This window comes from Anopheles merus, chromosome 2L, assembly GCF_017562075.2.
Source record: "Anopheles merus strain MAF chromosome 2L, AmerM5.1, whole genome shotgun sequence".
Classification (NCBI taxonomy): domain Eukaryota; kingdom Metazoa; phylum Arthropoda; class Insecta; order Diptera; family Culicidae; genus Anopheles; species Anopheles merus.
This window is the reverse complement of record NC_054083.1, coordinates 21,884,057-21,900,541: the sequence shown is the minus strand read 5'-3', so window position 1 is coordinate 21,900,541 and position 16,485 is coordinate 21,884,057. Positions and strand designations below refer to the sequence as shown.

The following is a 16,485-nucleotide window of genomic DNA, read 5'->3' as shown; positions in this document are numbered from 1 at the left end:
GCGGTGGAATTATTTATGCCATTTTATGTCATTCTCATACACACATACACACCGCACCGAAAGGACGGGATCGTTTGGTGTACTGACTTCGGTTTGCTTTATTGCATCCGGTAAATATGCAGATTGCATATTGAGCCATACCGGCGATGCTAAACTTCCTGCTCCGAGCGGTTGGAAAGACGAAGCCGAAGAAAAACTGTTCAGTGTGTCCTAATTTTAAACCGAACCTGCAATCCGAAAATAGTCAAGCCGCTCCAATGACGTCACTGGCTGAACAGGTATCATCATCATTCCCCGTTAATCCGAGGGTGACGCGACGAAAAAGTGACAATGCATTTAAAACGATTACCAAACGACGCTGGGCGCTACCATAACTGAATCATAAATTAAATAAATTCAATTTGTCACCAAAAGTTTTTTAACCCACCCCCACGTCCTCCATCGTGGGGAGCGCGAGAGGTGTAATGGACCCATCGCATAAGCTTTGCCCCTTTGGATTCGGCTGTTGAAAGTTCTACGCGCGCACGTATTTCCACAGCCAGCTTTGATCGTGCGTCATCAGTTTGCGTCGGCACATACAGGGGGACTGAAGAGAAAACGCGATTTTCCTTCTCTATCCCCAAAGCTCCAAACCGCCCATTTATGAGGCGCCTCGCAGTATAGCGCGGCCAAACGCGCTTCAAGGGCGCGGACGCGCGCACATACGAATTTAATTTTCTTTAATTAACCCCAACATCGTTCCCTATTTGTCCGCCCCACTGGGGAAGGAGAGGACGCGCTGGCGAAGGAGCGCTGCTGGGTATACGGTTAAAGGTCAGCCCGACTTCCGACGAATGAAATCAAACCGTTTGGGGGGAAGGATGGCTTGAGCCGGTTGGTAGGGAACGACGTTAAGCATTTGTCTAACTGATTCATCCTCAAACGTTTCCGAGCAACATTTTCCGTATTTTCCCTGCACAAAACCCTTTTTCTGTCGTAGTGTGTGTGTGTGTGTGGCTGCGTGTATATGCTTCCTATTTCCCTTACGATATACCATCCTCTTCTCCCCCTTCCCAGTCAAGGTTGTGCCCTTCAAGCGACGTTACATCGGTCGCGAGGGAAAAGGATAAATCACGCATTGGGAAATTGTGCTTCTGCTACTTGAGAGGGAAAACTTACATCCCTCATCTTCCCTTTATTTGCAAGGAACTCTTTGTGGCGTCAACACACGTGAGAAGGAAAGAAAAGGAGCTTCACGATGGGTCGGGATTTAATCGTGCCCATGTCACCTTTAAACTTTAAAGTGAAAATGCAAAATAATACATACACCATCGTTTTTCATTTTTCAACTATTTCAATAAATTATTGGCCTTTAAAAAACTCTTCAAAACATAGCAAAAACTATATTCAATCAAATATTGATAAACATGTACTCAATCTGTATGATGTTTCCCTTGGTTTGATCAGCAATCGTGAAAAAAAGCCCAACGAAGCTTCCCATGTTACATTAAACCCACTGGAAAACAGTTTCCATGGCAACCTATTGACGATAAGTAGCACTTTCTCTCTCTCTCTCTTTTACTCAGTCGCTTGCTGTGAAGTTTTTTCACAACATACCCAATTTTCCTTTCCCTACTCTCTCTTTCTCATTCTCTTTCTCTCTCTCTCTCTCTCTTTCTCTCTCTCTCTCTCTCTCTCTCTCTCTCTCTCTCTCTCTCTCTCTCTCTCTCTCTCTCTCTCTCTCTCTCTCTCTCTCTCTCTCCCTATCTCATTCTCACTGTAGTTTTTCCTTTTTCTGTGCGCCTTCTGGTTCTTTTATCAATTGGAGCGTGTTTATTAAGAGCACAACCCGAAGAGGCAAACGCTCACGCTCTACTTTTGGTTCTCTTTTGCTTTCTCTCTATCTCTCTGTGTCTCTAGCATGATAAGGCAGAGGGAAAGGTTTTCCAGCACCCAGCGCTCTCTGGGGGAGGAATCTATCTCTCCAGCAAACGACGCCAAGCTTATCCTCGGCATATATTCTTAACCAGCCCCGGGGGCTCAGCCAAGCATTCGTGCACTGAAGCCAAAAGGGAGCAGTGTTGATTCCTTTTTTTTTCGCTATGCTGTGTTTTCCGTTTCTTTTTCCACACCTATTTCTAGCTAAACCGTGTGCTGGCTGGCTCTAGCCCGGCGAAAAAGCACATAACATTTTTTGTTGCTGTGTTGTTGTGTTTTGCTCGTTTTTCATTTGTAGGTTATCTTCGAACGGCGGGACGGCATGTTACCGACTTTGAGAGGGAGAGCGGTGGTTGACAAATCGAGAAAGATGGTCAGGGGAAACAAGTCTTTTTTTCGACACACAGCTGCTGCATTTGTCGAAGCCTGTCAATTTGGAAGGATGTTCTATTTTCAGTGCACACATTCAGCGAGCATTCAACTCGGGCTGAAATTCATAGAAAATGTGTGTGTGTATGTTTTTCTTCTTCTATTGCTTATTTTAGCAGGAAAAAAATATTGGAAATGGAACATTTAATCATTTTTTAATTGGAACCATTTTTTTCTGAGAGTTCAAGTGAAAACATAATCCATTGCCTTATTCGAAGAAAACGTATTTTCCATGAAATTTGCAAATTTTTGATCATTTTGCATGCCACAATTATGGCAATGATTTTCTAAAGCACGCGTGTGCTGTTTGGTCCCCAGAATAAACACACACACACACAACCACACACACACACACACACACACACACACACACACACACACACACACACACACACACACACACATTCGCACACCAACTTGCACATAAATAGCTATCAGTCCGGGGAAAATGCACTCTGCTCTGCGATGGTGAAAAACAGCAAACGCTCATTTCACACACAGGCAAAAGCTCATTTTCTCTCCGATTTCGCTCACACAAACATCTCACCCACTGTAATGCTCACTCGCACTCTCTTTCGTTCTCTCTTTCTGTACCGTTTTGTACGCTCCCAAACGTGCGTGTTCACGCTCACCCTTATTCCACCCCTGAAGACACCTCCCTCCCCCGTCCCTTCCTTCTCCAGTGGCAAACCATCACCCTGCTAACTAGATTACCGTCCCTCACTGAAGACGGAATACACACACACATGTTGTTTCCATTTCACTCCTATCACTCACTATCATCACTTTTTCGTCCATCTCTTTCACACTTGCGCGAGTGTTTGAATGGTGCACAGACCGTGTCACAGCGACGGGGTGTACTTTCTCCAGCTCGGTCTGCCTGCGTCTGTGTGTTTGTGTGTGTGTGCCACTTGATCAATCTCGATCCGAAAGGTTGATTTTTTGCATTAGAAGCCGTCGCGACCGGAAAGAAAGGCAAGGGAAAGACGGTGGGAACACCTGTGTGAGAAACTTGTTTTCCCTCTTTGCTGCCGATGGGCCGCTTTTATGTTGGTACACCCGGGGCCTGGTTTTACCTGCCGCAAACACAGAGAAACACTTGTGCAGCTTTTGCAGCTCACCACACGCCGATATGATTCGGCCTCATCGAAATTGATTAATTCATAGATTTTCACACGCATTTTTACGCATCTCGCGGCCAGCAACTGTCAAACTCAAGCGACACGCACAGCCTACCCCCAGTCAGTACAGAGCGCACGCATGAAGACACGGGAAAGAGAAGAGGCAAGACACAGACAACGAGCAAAAAAAAAACCTTTGACATTACCCGTGTTGCCTTTCCCCAATCCCCAAAGGTGCCCCCTGTCTCGGACAGATCACATGCAGAAAATTAAGCGATCTTCTCGGACGGTGTACTTGGGGCGCTGAAGGCCACCCGAACACATTAACTTAAAGCTTAAGCACTCATCTCCAGGCCCTCTCCCTCTCGTTTGTAGGTGCGTTTTTTTTCTGTTTTGCTTCATCTACTCAAATTCAGCACAACGAACAACTCCCCCTTAAGGGTGGGTGTTGTTTTATGGGAACCAGCTTTACGGCACTCGCTCTCTTCCTTCGATATTATTTTCTTCATTTCGTGCTATTTTTTTTTTTTTTTGACAAGTTGTGCACGGGGTGTCTTGTTTCTTGAAATCACACTCCACAACACTCTCTGCAGGTTTTGGGGGACACGTACACACACACATACATACACACCGACACACTGCATACCTTCGGTGCGAGAGTCTTGGAATGCTGCGCCCTCCCTCTATCGCGACACCCTACCATTCCTGCACCCCCACCGAGTGCCGCTGTGTCTGCGATAGTGAGGGTACAACCTTCTCCGCTGGTGAGTTATGTTCCACTGTTTAGGTTACCAGAGCTGGCATGGCGGCCTACATACTATCTCACGCGACCTGAGATGACTTTTGACACGAGACACTTTTCTGTTCGCCGCAGCTCCTGGCTGCTGCTGCGACGTTGAAGGTGGCGCACGAGCTGCGGCAAACAACCTACACTACCCGTTGCCCCTCACTGAAACAGAAACCCCATCACATTCAGAAACAACCCCTCCACACACACGGCACGCACTGACGGGGTGCGTTCTACTTCTTCTTTTGTTTCTAGCCTCCAGTAGGTTGCGTTGGGTGTTGTTTGCTCTTTTGTTTACTACCGATGACAGGGACTGCATTAAACATGGGTGTGTTGTTTTGTTTTCGGTTTTTGTTTTTGTTTTGCTTCATATTCTTTCCCCCTTCCCCTCTGCACTGCACACGCACTGTCAGGCCTCATTCTCTCTCTCTCTCGCTCTCTCGCTGCTCTCCGGCTATTGCTATTTCTCTGTGTGTCCCACCAACCCCTACAAACGGAACGACTCTTCTCATTCACCGGAACACAAACACACACACACACACACAGGGACACTGGCTCTTGTCTCTTCCCGGCGAAACAGGCACAGAAGAAAGATCAGAGGAAGACAGCAGCGGGCACACACAAACACACAGAGGTGGTGGATGGGCGAAAGAATGGCCAGACCCCCTGTGTAACGCACTTTTGACGTTTCCATGCAACCGTACGCACAAGCACACACACATTGGATACACTGGTGTGGTTGCTGGCCAACAAGAGCAACATTGCAGCCAAACGGGACCAAAGCCTCCGCCGCAACAGCAAGCACCAGAGCAACAGCACCACCACCAAAGAGCACTTTGCAAAATTCGCAACAAAAACACACATAAAAAAACACCCGCAGCAGTGAGACCCCGCTTATCTTAGGGCGTCAGGCGTCAAAAACATACTTTTCAGCAAACTATATAGCGCGGTTTTGTGAAAACCAATGCCTGCTATCTGGTTTGCAGCATTTGCACGAGCTAACTTCTTACGGTGGACATCTCACGTTTTGTTTCCTCCCTTTTGCTCCGCGGTCCGGGGGTATTTTTTGTTTTTTTTTTTTTGCTTCCCTCAATGCAAGAAGGAAGTGTTCGGTTTCGAAGCGCGCACGCACCTCTTCTCGACAGCGAAGAAGAACTTTGAATGTTTGAACGAAATGAACTGTCCGTGTGTGTGCGAATGAATTCCGTTTGCACTCCCGTTTGCGTGGTTTTGCGGAGCGCGAGAAAGAGAGAGCGGAGAGCTAAAGAGCGATCAAAATGATGCGAGAGAGCGTAGAGGGAGCTCGTGCGAGATAGGTTGTGAATCGGGCATGAACCACCGAGGAACGAGTGAGCTAGGGCCTTTGCTGTCTGAAGTTCCAGTTCCAGTTGCTAGACAAGGGTTTGTTAAGAGGTTGTTGGTTCATCTGAGCCCGAATGCTACAAAACACTAAAATCGAATTTGGCGGAACATGAGCACAAACGAAGTGTGTATAGGTAACTAAACAAACACAATAAATATCAGGTGGGTTAGGGTGATTATTACATATCACTCTGATATTTTATATCCATCATAATATTTTTTTTTATTTCCTCAGTATGATTTTCAACACTTCGACATATATTTTTTCCAAAAGAAAAATAGAAAACAAATATCAAATTCACACGGTAACAGATTAGAAACAGTTCAACAGTTGTTTGGTATCTTAACCAATTGATGAAAAAATGCAATTGATATAACAAAGTGTATAGATAAATAATTTGCACCAAACAAACATGCCTCGGAAACCCTAACCTGACGATTTATCTCTCATTTGTTAGCTTCATTAAAGGCGTCAGATCTCCGGCAAACACTCCCCCGTGCTCTCGTGCCTTTTTCTAACTCTCTTTTTCTCTCTCATCATGAGTTAACGCAGCATAGCCAAACAGCAACAGCACGAGCACAGAATTCATTCCCATACACTGCTACAGTTCATTCTTCCCAGCAGTTAAAGAACGTGCGGGCAGGTTCTTGCAACAATGAGAATTATCATCTTTAAATGTCCAAAGAAATCTGCACAGTCTAGTAGCAGTAATTTTGCTTACAAGTCATCAAATTAAGTTATATGGTCTTTGAATAACGGCAACAATAAATTGATGATAAACATAAAAAGCACCTCAAAATATTTATGCTAATCTGATTGAAAGGATGTTCGTTACATTTCAAATGATAAAATATTCCTCGATACAACAAACGCATAATCTCTTAAACTGGATGATTTCACTCTGATTCTAAACTCGCAACCATTCTAACGTCAAACCTAACCATACAACATCAATATTAGATCGATCTTTGGCTTATCTTGCTGTCTTCTTCTCATCCAAGGCGAAGACCCCTAGGCCAGGCAATGCCGCAGAGTCCATTCTGCGAATTCTGCTACTCCACTGTTCCGTGTAATTAAAAACGCACGTTTTCATCAACCATTTCCTGCGGCCGCACACCAAGTTCAGCTGTTTCCCTGGCTGCGTTTATATCCCATTTTCACGCACACCGCCGAAGCCTGGCCATCCGAGCCCTTAAACAGAAGGGCGGGCACAGAATAAAAACGCACCTTCCGGGCGCGTATTAAATCACAAACGATCCTTGCCCGAACGCCGCGGTCTAATCTTTCTCTCTCTACGCGGTACACGCGGCGTAAAAGATTTCTCCTTCGCATCGGTCCAGTGCGCTCGGTCGCCAAAATATGAATACGTAATCAGCTATAATGTGGCGCTGTTTAGATGCCGTTGATTTGCTATGCTAATTTGCGGCAACGGGTCATCGCCCATCGCCAAACGGGAAAGTGTGACTAGCCAACGAACGGGACTCATTGACGGATGAGCAGAGAAACGGCCTGACCGAACCGTCAGAACACCTTCTTCTTCCTGTCTTCTACATATCCTTTTTGGAAATGGCAAGACAAAGCACGAGGCAAGAGGTGTTAGATGGTCACACACCGCGATTCATCCAGCGAATCAGCGGAAAAGGAAGCTTTGGCTGCTACTTTGCTTTGCATCTATTCAAAAGCTCCACTCCACAGGGAGGATGGAGGCTAATGGCGGCTAAAGCTGAAAATATGTAACGATCTTCATCCACGCTTCACCACGCCGGCTAATTGCAGCCAAATTGCTAAGATTCTTTTAATTAAAATTAAGGAAATTCCCATCCTGCTCGTTGGCGGCGTTAACTTGGAATTGAAACGAATCACTTCACTTCCGGTCCGAAATCATCAATGGACAAGGGAATGGTTTCGCTCTTTCCAGGAAATGTATGAGCCAGAATCGAGCACGGTGACCATCGTTGGTAGCAGAGGAGAGGTGTGAAATTTAACCACAATAAGCGATTTTTAGCACCGCTTTTAAAGAAAACGTCTTTGGCGGACGAAGGTTGCGTTCGAATTTTCTTCCCAATCCGACCCTACAAAACACGCAACGGGAAGGAAGGAAATTTCGATTTCATTCCGAGTGAAAGTGACAACACACGCACGCGGCAATACGGTTAAACTTGGCAGGATGGTTGGTTCGTTTCACGGCTGCCAACCGGTTCCTACCGGTACGGTCGCGAACGAACCTCGACACGACAAGACAAGGTTAGGTTTGGTAAATATGTAAATTTGACGTAATAAATTAAATCCCCAAAGTCTGCCAGCGCTCCACACGGTAGAAGAACGGGTTTGATTGCAGGGAGATGTTGATGTTTGTGTGTGTTTTTCTTTTTTTTTTATTTGATTTGGGGCTTGATGCTTAACGATAGAAGGTGTGTCTGTAAGACACACATATCGTGGCCACCGGTCCGGTCTCGTATCGTGTCACAAAAATCGCAACCTAAGGTTTGATGCCCAAGCACCTTGGGATATGAAACTCAAGCCGTTCGAGATATCAATGTTCTGCGACAAACGACAAACGAGTCTTGGCATAACAACCTTGTTCAATGTTTGCACTGTGCTACAAATATTTTATATTATTTTTGTTGCAAAAGAACCTGAACAAGATGTTAAACGTTTGATTGGTGATACAGAGGCACCCATATTTCCTTCAAATTACTCGCTTCATCACTCATCCGCTCAGTGAGATGTTGCGGGAGCGTGAGCGAAATCGAACGAGAAAAAAGCTTTCCATCAAACTCTATGCGCTCGTCTAGCGGTTTTCCCGGGTTATGCTTTTCCAGTTCACTTGGTGGGCTGCAATCGAGCAGCCGCAGCAGCAGCAGTGAGCTGCAAAACCGTCTCACAGCTATGATACCACTCGTGTAAGTGAACATAACGTCTCATCAGCTATCGGCCACGCGGAAAGCGCATACAACGCAGAAAGTGCATCAATATAAGCAGTAGGCCTAAAAGTTTATCAGCAAAAAAATGGGTGAGCATGAGTACAAAAAGAGAGAAAAAACACGACAGTGATCTACACATTTTATTCTATACAGTCTGTATAATATGTGTTATAGGTAGAAACGTTTTTTGAATGATTCGCTTTAATTTTTTTAAAGACATAAAGGGGAAAAAGTAAGTTTTACCCGAGCCTATATTGCAAAAATGTCTGAAGATAAACATTAAGTTACTTAGCTAAAATATTTACTCATTTTAATGATAAAAATTATTTGAATATTCAAAATATATAAAATATAAAAATATATTCTGGCCGGTCTGGTGGTACAGTCGTCAACTGGTACGACATAGCAACATGCACGTCATGGGTTCAAGCCCCGAATAGACCGTTCCCCCATACGTAGGACTAACTATCACTGAAGTCTAAGTCACTGAAAGCCAAGCTCACTAGTGGGTACAGGCAGGCTTTGACCGACAGTGGTGCCAAAGAAGAAGATATTCAATATAAGTAGCTGATACATCGAGTGCAAACTCATTTTACCAAGCGTAATATAAAATCGGATCGTTAGCAGTTCCTTTCAGTTCATATTGGGATAACAGTTACGTTACAAAGAAAAACTTTGATGCAACATTATTATGTTATTAAATCCAAGAAACATATTACTAAAGGACTTTTGCAGGAGATTGTTATCGTTTGGCTCTAGGCATCAGCTATTTTCAAAATCTATACCAGCTAATAACATAAGATACGCAAGAATAATGGCAAATAACTGGCAATGACTAAATAATGGTTTATTCATAGCATAATAGTAAATTTTATGCTGGTATTGGTGTGATTTTAACTATCAATATTTTTGAGCATGTATTAATTGTGAACAGTCTTTACGTAAGTTGGAAACTTCCTTCCTCCCTTTTTGTTATGGTGACCAAAATCAGAGCTATAAGCTCACCTGTAGTCTAGTATATAGTCACCTTGGTGCTGCTTCATGGAAAGCTTAAAATCCTTTGTAACATCCTATCAAAAGTAACACGTGTTTATGCTGACATTTGATTTCTGCAGAATTCTAAACGTTTTGCAGAAATATAATGTTCTAAGCTGCAACCATGCCTAAAAATGGGGTTCAATTTGATATTTTCTAAAAACAATATGCTAACAAAGATTCAGGGCAGAGCGATCCCTGTTTGATGAGCGATTTTGCTTATTATTCGAAGCCTTTTTCTTACAGAAATTGCTCTTTAGGTTTCTAAACCCTGATTGAGTCCTTAAAAACAAAAGAACAATTGATGTTCCAAAACCACACACAGTATGAGTCAGTTAAAAACGGCATTTTACGATTTTTTTAGGAGTTTGAAGCTAAAACTGCAGTTGTTTCATCCAACACTTCAAACCAACAAATAGTTTTATTATACAAAAACAATTTCTTAAATATAAAGGGATTATTATGAGCTATGTCCGGAATTGAAGGGGCGGTCCCGTGGTACAGTCGTCAACTCGAACGACTCAATAACATGCCTGTTATGGGTTCAATCCTAGAATGGACCGTCCCCCCGTAACAAGGATTGGCTATCCGGCTGCGTGGTAATGAATTAAGTCTCGAAAGCCTGTATATGACGCATGTCCGCGTAGGACGTTACCCCAAATAGAAGAAGAAGTGCGGAATTAAATGCACGATTTCAGCAAAATACGCATTTATGGTTTTTGTTCTATAACTCGAACAGTGTTTCGGAATTATTATCTTTTTTATGCAAACATGCATAGAGAAAAGACAAAGCAACACCGATAAGATTTTATGGCGATGGACGATGGTCTGACAATTAGTAGAGATATCTGCAAAGTTGAAAATCGGAATTGACTGACTGTAGAAGCAGAGATGCGCGATACATTTTGACTCAAGCGGTCGCAGGCCACACCGAAAGACTTCGCCGGCCAACTGTTTAGCATCTCTGAGCTAATAAAACATTAATTATTAGTCAGCCAGTTACCCAAACCCCATTGAAACGGGAACGCTTTAAAGACATTTGTTTAAAATGCCATACATTGCTATAGTGTGCACTTAGCTGAACAGGACACTCTTTAAATAAATTAAAATAATCAACCGGGTACACCTACCGGCCATTTTTGGATCAACTTTGTGTAACTGGAGTGTATTGTATTGTATTGTATTGTATTGTATTGTGTAATTTTCTATTAGTCAAAATTTAAAATAATACAAACATCTAGCTAATTAATCAGACGATTCTTATTTATGTTTTCATTTTCCTTTCTTCTAGGATCAATTAGCTAACGATTTACTGTGTTATTCAAATAACACCGAACAGTTTGAAACTATCTACTAGTATCGACAGTCATTGGGTGCAATTTCAATCACTATAAGTATCACACAAACACACACACACACACACAAGCGATCGAAAATGTCTTGCAGGGCTAGCGGACAAAAGCCCCTTCTAAACAACTCACCCATCGACCATGTCCCCGGCCCATCCATCGTCCAACAACGGGCACTCGCCATCGGGTTAGCATTAATCCGTACCCATCTAGTGCACACCTGCAACCGGCAGCAGCGCTTTCGAAAGCTAATCGAAACTAAACAAAATCCCCACCGCCATGAAAAATAGCCGCCAGCAGGTCCCGGGAACGCAAAAGCTCCCGGTGCCGTAGCAGGCAGGCCGAACGATTAAGCCACCGGTCCGGGTGATGTTTTTCGCCTTTTTGTCTTTATGCACACGTTACAGCACCGTATACTTCGGTCCCGCGTCCCGTTGCAGGGCCACTATACCGTGCGCTTTAAAAGACTTCCGCCCTTGCCCCTTCCCTTTACTACCTACCGCCCGCGATGCTCTTATTGCTGATTGAGTGGTAGGGTAAAGTAAAACGAGCTAGTAAGCTGAGTGGAGCTATAGCAACAACAGAAGACGAAAGATAAAGGGAAAAACCCCAGAAACCAAACGGACGGAAAACAGAACTTCTACCTGCCCATGGTGATAGTGGTGGTGGTGGGGGATTCTTTTTTCATCCGGGTTAAAAATCGTCTCCCCTATATCCTGTAAGCGTCCTGTGTGCCATCCGATGCGAAGGAAAATAAAAATTGAAAACCCCCATTCCCGGGTATCGCTCTGGCCGAGGATGGAGTCGGGCCGCATGGTTACGACTTCATCACCGGTTTTTATCCCCGGCTCTCTTAACCCCACCTCCGCGCGGTCGGGGTCACCTTGATTGACCCCCTCCGGTCTTGGTCGGCAGGTGAGCGAGACGGGGCGAACCCTTATCTGGGGAGGAAGCAGTAGCGACGGGAGCCTAGCTGACGGTTTTATTAGTAGAAAAATTTAGTAGGAGGGTGTTTTTCTTCGAAAGCGCATCTCCTTCCTTCCCGAAGGCGGAAAACAGAACCAGACCGAAACAGCCTTACGGTGGAAAAATTGGTAGTGAGTGCGAGAGGAAGAAGACGAATGTTACAATGTATGTGTGTGTGTGCGCTCACTTACTAAAGGTGAGGTGGTTCGCATAAAATTGAGGTTAGTGGGTAATATGTAGATAGCACGCTAGAGCACATAACCTTCGTACGAACTGTGTGCTCGATCTTTGCGCCTCCCTTCCGGGGCCAAACGGAATAGGTTCTGTCAAGGTAGACCCGGGCACGTGCTACCGGGCACAACACACACACACACACAAACACACATACACTGTTGCGCGGTGAAATAGTTTTCTTTTTGTTGTTTCGCTATTTAGTTTCAATGTGTTCTAGGAATAATGGTTCACGTTAAGGGTAGGAAATGGTTTACAGCTTTATCGTCCAACTATCGCGTCCCGAGCCCAACTTACCCTTAGGAGGCGTTTAATTAAACTTCTGGGAAGCTATCACGGCCTGTACATTGACTTCAAAAACGTAATAATCAAACATCAAATAACCTTGCCGAGCAAGTTGAAGTATAAATTAATAATAAAATAAAATTACACTGATTTCATTTTGTTCGTACAATATCGTGCACTCATTATAACTTACATCACAAACAAGCAACAAATTTAAACTTAAACTCAAACTATCGATAAATCACTATATTTAAGGAAATCGCTATTGAAAGACTTCTAGGACACATTTTTAGAAGAGAGCGAGTCATTTGATTTTTAATATTTTTATTTCATTTCATTTCATTTATTCTTATTCAGGACTTATGCACCTACACCCGAAGGTAGCATTTCTGTATTCTGTGTAGCCCTAAACTGTATTAGTGTTAGTCTGAATCTGATTCAGGAGCCGGTCTGGTGGTGCAGTCGTCATCTCGTGCGACTTAACAACATGCCCGTCATGAATTCAAGTGCCGAATAGACCGTGCCTCCATGCGTAGGACTGACTATCCTGCTGTGGTATTAGCACCGGGTGTTGTGCCAAAGAAGAAGAAGAAGTAATATGATTCAGATTTTTTTAATTGAATGAATCTTTGAAATGATTCAACGATTCTGAATCTCGGTTAGAAAGATTCATTCATCTCAAAAGATTCATATATTTTAAAATATTAATTTATCCCAAAATATTCACGAATCACTAGGGATTCATGAAACTCGAGGGATTTACAAATCTCCAAATATTCACAGAGCTTGAGCTTCTTATTATTCTTCTTCTTGGCGAGGTCATGTCAGCCTATACAGGCTTTCGAGTCTACTTGGCAAGTACCACGCAGCCGAATAGTTTGTTTTGCAAAGGGGAGACGGTCCATGCGAGTCTTGAACCGATGCAGGGCATGTTGTTAACGTTTTTTTTTTGTTTTAACAATGGTTAATTTAAAAAATTTTGGTTTCCTTTGAGGATTGGATTGAGGATCAATGCGACGAAGACAAAATACCTGGCCGGGGGCTCTGTACGTGATAGAGCCCGACTTGGAACCAGAGTATTAGTTGACGACGACGATCTCGAGGTGGTAGAGGAGTTCTGCTACGATCGTAACTTCGGACAACAACGTAAGCAGCGAAATCCGAAGGCGCCTTGTTCAGGAAAGTCGTGCCTACTACGGGTTCCACAAACTCCTGCGATCCAGAAGACTCCAGCAACACACGAAATGCGCCATATATCGTACACTGATTCGTCCGATAGTCCTCTACGGGTACGAGTCTTGGACTATGCTAACGGAGGACGCCAACGCACTCGCCATTTTCGAACGACGGGTGCTAAGGACTATCTTTGGCGGTATGTGCGAGCAGGGCGTGTGGAGAAGGAGGATGAACCACGAGCTAACTGAGCTGTTTGGCGGTGCTGATATCGTGACGGTCATCAAAGCCGGAAGGATACGATGGCTGGGGCACGTGATGAGGATGCCGGACTCATGCCCCACCAGGAAGGTGCTCGTCAGCGACCCGTTCGGCACGAGGCGTAGAGGAGCACAGCGAGCTCGTTGGCTCGATCAGGTGGAGTCGAACCTGTCGGAGATCGGATGCAGCCGTGGTTGGAGGACTGCAGCCCAGGACCGAGTATCCTGGAAACGGATTGGCGACCTGGCCATGTCTACTAGACGTGCTCGTACATGAGCAGGCCAAGAAGAAGAAGATGTCTGGTTTTATTTCTTATAATTTAACAGTGCTTATTCTAATTCCTATTTCTAATCTTATTGTTCCTAAACTAATTCCTCTATATGCTAAAGATATAGAAACATCCTTAAATAGAAGAATATGCTTAGAATAAATAACAACTTTTAGTTTCTAGGTCTATATCCATTTTTCCTTTTTCGTTCAGAACTAGAATTAATAAATGACTTCATTATTACTAGTTTTTTACTTTGTGCAAAATTACTCTGTTCTTGTCGCAGCATATCGTCATATTTAGTAAATATTACTTGAGCTCAGGTAGCAAAATCAGGTAGTAAATATTACTTGATTATTAAAATTCAGGTAGCATTTTATAAATATTATTAATTATAATGCAATATACTAACTTGTGTTTAAAGGTTCAAGAGTCTAAATTCAATATTTTAAAAATCTTACTGGAAATGAATCCCTGGATATTTATGAATCCAAACAATTAATTAATCCTAGGAGATTTATGAATCCTTGGAGATTCCTATTAATGAATCTCAGTGAAAGAAACAGGCGAAAGCTCGAACACTAAACTGTATTACTATTATATGATAGATACAAAATGGAACAACGCGTTCAATAATAGGATAATTCTTCCAATGTCTCTCTTGCCAGCACAACGCTATAAGCTTCATTTCCAATCCGTGAAATTCCAATTCAACATTGTCTAATCAATGTCGAGCGTGTACCGAGCAACCAATGACAGATCATTCGAGTTTCCATTGTTATTGTTGAAATGCATTTTACGGGATTGAAATTGTTCGCTTCCGAGTTGAGCTCGCTAGAGAAACCCTGTATATTTAGCCAATTATACAATCATTACACCTTGTTTTAAAATGAAAACGAGTGTTCGCTGTACAAAATTGCAATAAAATCTCAACAGAAACATTTCATACACAATACTAAGCTAAAACAACCTCTGCAATAAATGGCAATTGCGTGCTAAAACGACCGTTAATTAGGTTAATGTTATAACCAGCTAAACTATTCAATTTCCAGCACACATCCTCGCTGGCCCACCAGGGGCATTCTCCTAGATCCCATCTGCCATGGTAACTCGTTTTAAAAATGGACTTCCTTTTGATTGCAAGGCCACCAAACACAAACCTACTACTACCCAATGCAACGAAAAAAAAACGGACAAAAAGGAAAAAAAGCGAAAAAGTTGTAAAAGTGTAATGAATGTCGGAAAATCTAAAGAGAAACAAGAGAAATGAGAGCACACACACAAAAAATGGAAAGAAAGCCAGCAACAGCAGCACGAAAGCTGCTCCCATTCACGGCCTCGTGAGGGAGAGGTAGAAGGTGGGCAGAAAAAAGTTGAAGCCAACCGACAGTTTGTTAATGATTTTCACCCGCTGCATCAAAGCAGGCGGCGTGAGCGCCTGGAAACGGGGCCCAGGGAGGGCTATGAGTGTATGAGTGTGTATGTGTCAGAGGGCGAAAGATTTTGAAAGGTGCGCAAAAAATTTACCATTCAACACATATACACACACATACACATACTGAAGCGAGTTCCTGTACATTCAATGCGTTATGCGAAGGAAAGAAGGAGCGGAGTTGGAGTGGACTGGAAACGAAACTTCAAATATGCGAATCTAGCCGATCCCTGGGCCGGGCAGTGGAATGTGTGTGTGTGTGTTTGTACCGCCCCCGGAAGGGAGGTGTTTTTTCATTTCCGGTTGCTTCCACTTACATGGGGAAGGCTTCCGCTGCAAGTGGTGCTGGAAAGAGGTAGTGAAACAGCAAGGTGCGGAATGATTTGCTAAGCTTCCTAGCGTGGCCATGACCGAGCGCGGCGTTCTAACTGGAAATGAAACAAACATGCAGGAAAGGAAAAAGAAACAAAAAAGCGGCAAATCAAACCCCCATCCTTCTGCAAAACCCACCCTGTCTTGTGTCACCGGGGCATGGTGCAACCGCTCGCTCGCTCGCTCTTCAAAGGTTCGGCAGGAAAAATGAATGAATAGATAGTTTTCTTTCTGCCCGGGGGTGGAGTGGGACGGTCGAAAGCTTATGCAAACACAGGTCCACTACCCACCACGGGTACAACAACGGGCACGGGCTGCAACGCGGCTTCTGACCTGTGCCTGGCACTGCTGGTTGGAAAAGTGTTAGAGTTTGGAAAATGCATACCATTTTAGGCAGCAGCAACACTTCCGGCGTCGGATCGTTCGGTACGAGTGTGTTGATTTGGATCGACGGAGTGCCAAGGGCGATTTCGTTGTCCTGGTTAGTACTATCTTTCTGTGTGTGAGTTAGAGAGTTTGTTCCTGTCGGGGGTCAGTTATGGGTGATGTTACGCTTTCAATTGCTGCACACT

General features: G+C 43.9%; 1 protein-coding gene across 15 annotated transcripts in view; it reads right to left on the bottom strand.

Annotated features, from left to right (window-relative positions):
* LOC121591570 overlaps positions 1-16,485 on the bottom strand; it is a 156,424-nt gene that overhangs the window by 115,954 nt on the left and 23,985 nt on the right. For 2 of the 15 annotated variants that reach the window (XM_041912244.1, XM_041912253.1), the window contains exon 1: positions 5,258-5,430. The exons of 7 other annotated variants lie outside the window; for them this stretch is intronic. The gene's annotated coding sequence lies outside the window, so the exon portion shown is untranslated. Of the gene's footprint in view, positions 1-3,422; positions 4,254-4,285; positions 5,150-5,180; positions 5,431-16,485 lie in introns of those variants that run through there. 6 more of the 15 variants (XM_041912246.1, XM_041912245.1, XM_041912252.1 and 3 more) reach the window with 6 other exon arrangements.